This window comes from Bubalus bubalis, chromosome 15 (assembly GCF_019923935.1).
Source record: "Bubalus bubalis isolate 160015118507 breed Murrah chromosome 15, NDDB_SH_1, whole genome shotgun sequence".
NCBI classification, from domain to species: domain Eukaryota; kingdom Metazoa; phylum Chordata; class Mammalia; order Artiodactyla; family Bovidae; genus Bubalus; species Bubalus bubalis.
The window spans coordinates 32624853-32628783 of NC_059171.1; positions in this window are offsets into that span (position 1 = coordinate 32624853).

The window sequence follows — 3931 nt, forward strand, 5'->3', positions numbered from 1 at the left end:
AGTTTCAGTTAAAATAAAACTAAAGATTTTTGTGAACTTAAAAACCAGAAGAGAGACTTCAGAACAACCTCAGCCACTGGAAATTAATTGAAAGACAGATAAGACCAAATGTAAGCAATTTACAGCTCAACTGAAATCTTATATGTAGTTTGTAGGAATGCTAATTGTATAAACACTTTGGAAATAATCTAGTAGTTTTTATATTCTTAAATATATATCAACCCTATAATCTAGCAGTTCCATAACTGCATATAGGCATATATCCAGCAAAAATGAAAACATATGGCCCGAAGATTTTATAATAATTTGCATAGAGCCTCTTTTATAATAACCTCAAACAGTATACATCCTCAGTCAATCAATAAAAGAATGGATAAATGAAATGTCATTTTTCAAAGAGTGAATCACAGATACAAGCAAGAACATGGATAAATCTCAAAAATATTTTGCTGAGTGAAAGGCATTTTATACAGAGTACATAGTTAATAACCACAAAGGCAAAACTAATATAATGGGAAAAAAATTAGATCAGTGGTTACCTTTGAAAAATAAGAATGGGGATTGCCTGTAAAGAATCGTGAGGGCACTTTCTGTGATGATGCTAATATTCACTATCTTGATAGAAGTTTAGATTATACAGGATTTTTGTTTTTATTCTTAAGAATAATATATATGAGTGTGTGTGGGGGAGTGGGGAAGCACACACAGGGAGACATCTATAAAATGTCAAAAGAAAAAAAAAGCAGAAATAAATTCTAGGCATGCATGCTAGCGTATAAAGAACATGTATCATACTGATATTTGCAATTTACCTTAACATAAAATGGGTTGATGGATGGATTGTATGATGGATAATGTCATTAGTAACTATAGTAAAATGTTAATGGCAAAAGTTAGGTTTCAGGCTTATGGGTTTTCACTGTGAAATTTATTTAAATTGCTGTATTAGAAAAGCTTTTCTAATTAAAATATTCAGAATTAAGAATTGTTGAGTTAGTAAACAAGAGTAATATTGCTCATGAATAAGATTAGCTATAATTTATTGTCATTTACCACTTAACAAGTGCTGTTAGCATTTTATCTCTTTCTCTCTTTCTGTTATCTCATGTAATCATTCCAGTGAGGTGAAGCAACTATTTTAGTGTCTATATTATAGATGAGAAAATAGAGACTTAAATCTGGTCACATAACTAATAAAAGGAAGTACTTAGATGGAAACCATGTCTAACTACAAAGCCTGTACCTTTAAATAAAATCACCATACTACACAGTATAGTGAAAAGATTAAGAATTTGAAAAATACAGTGAATTGGATAACATTATGTCTGCAGTAAACTTTATAGTTTATGAACTTGCTATATTTCAAAATTACTGAATGATAATGCCAATACCAAAAGTAAAAACATAGGTAGTAACTGCTTCTTGGGGTAGATACAGGCAAGAGAAAAAAAATTACAAATTCAGTTAATAACATATTGAGTAATTAATATAATTTTGATGTCCAAGCAAAAATATTCATATTCATCAGTTATCAAAAGCTTTCAAAATCAAACTAAGAAATACATTGAGAGTTAAAAATTTTTTATAAATTATTAACATAGAAGTAGCTATGAAATATTTGAAGTCAGTGAGTTATCATAGAAAGATAAAGAGTTATCATAGAAAGTTACTCCACTGTGGGAAAAAGAAAAGAGAGAGAGAGGGAAAAAAAGTATAGTGTATAGAAACCCTGGGAAGCAGGAAAGAAAATAGAAAAAAAAAAACAAACAGAAAAAGTTCAGAGGAAGAGGAAGAGAATCCATGTGTAGGCAATATTCCCTTTATCAGAAACAGAAATCCATGGTTGATTGGAGTACATGTATTATGCAGATCCATGATACTTCCAAAGTGCCTATTTTATAAAGTACTGTTTAGGAACTGAGACTGTAATAAGGATGAATACCAATGGATTCATGAGTTAGAATATTTTGTATTAAAGTGAGAATGAGGAATATGGATTTAAATATCAATACTATGTTGGATCATGTCCCAAGAGAAAGCAATGTGAGTTAGTAAGCATATTCCCTTCTTGAAAGCAAAAATCATATCCTTTACTTTACAATTTCTAATAGATGTTTAATACACAGCTGTTGAATTTAACCAGATTAATGTTTTGTAAAGCATCAAAGTATCAGTAAAACAATTTTGAAATTCAAAATCATGTTTTTATGTCTCTACTGCAATGCAGTCAATATGGTAAAATTTGTTATTGTAGCTATTTGGTTCATTCAGAAATTTGAGATCCTATTATTAACACAGTATCTACCTCTTTGCAATAAAGTGCTGGATTTGCCCTTTTTTGTCTTATATTCCCAGTATACCATTTGACAGAATGGAGCCTCAGGAACAGTATTCTATAACAGCTTTTTTCAATTAAATTCTATTTTATCAATGAAATTTTTTGAGTCTCAAAGCAGAGTTTTATACTGTACAAGTCTAACAAATGACCTCAATTTTCCTCAAGTTTATTGCCAACTTGTGACCACTGACTCAGCATAACTATTCATCATCCTTTCTTATGATGAGTGAGTTTTCTGAATGCAGTTATCAGTATATGGCAGATTCTCTATGACTGCTTCAAGAGATTTTGTACAAGCTTGCATATGATTGAGAATTCATGAGTTGCTCCATATTTATGTCTCTTCTCTGGATGCACACACTTAGCAAATGCTGCAATGAGCTTGCAAGAGCTGGGTGGGAATTACTTATTTCTCCCCAGTTTTCATTTTACTGCAAGCTTAAATGTCAAAAGAAACATTCTCCACTATATAATCAAATGGCCTCAAGGTGAAACACTTTTTTGATAATGACTATATTTAATTTTTCTAGGGAAAGAGAATCTTTCATATTAAAACTAATTGGTTAATTTACATCTGTTATGGTTTTAGCTACTAAAAGCTTCACAGTTTATGTCTTCTAAAGAATATTATTTTCTTGGAGTATAAATTTATAGTCAATTTCCTAGACTTAGTTTATATATATATATATATATATATATATTTACTAAGACCACAGGAGATAGTTAAATATTTTTGGTATCACTATAAGCAACTAAAAAAGAATGTCAAGTTTGGTAGAGAAATGGCATATGACTAATGTCAAATGAGACAGGTATTTAAAAACTTCAAGAAATACCTTGCACATTCAATAAAGTGTTGTTATATCTTCAGAATGATAGTGATTATTGCTTTGATGAATTTTGTGTCTTCTGTAAACTCTGATACTGTCATCACACTAAATAGCCTGTTTTCATGCTATATGCAAATTTATTTAGGGAAAGACAACATATTTAGAGAATGACAGCATATTTAGAGAAAGACAACATAGTATTAGTTTCAGATATCAATGTTTATAGCCAAATATTATTACAAGTAAGATATTTCTGCTCTTTACCCTTTTGCAGTATAGAAAGAATATAAGAATTAATTTGGAAAGAAATTTCTAGTCATAGGCTATAAATATTTAATTTCAGCTTTCTATTAAGTTTCAATATCAAGAAACTTTCATATTCATGAAAGTTCTTTGCAATTCATGAGAGTTAAATCTGTGCTTCTTCAGACTTAAAAGGAACTTGGTCCCAAAATACATTGCTAGTTAAAGTTCCAGGGTTTTTTGTAGCAACCAGCACATAAACTTTTCAATTAACAGTAGAGTTTATAACCCCCTTGGCTTCCCTGGTGGCTCAGATGGTAAAGAATCTGCCTGCAGTGCGGGAGACCCAGATTTGATTACTGGGTCAGGAAGATACCCTGGAGAAGGGAATGGCTACCCTCTCCAGTATTCTTGCCTAGAGAATTCGATGGACACAGAAGCCTAGGTGGGATACGAGTTGAACATGACCAAGTGACTAAAACTTTCACTTTTATAACACATAGTGTGAAAGTTTAACAGG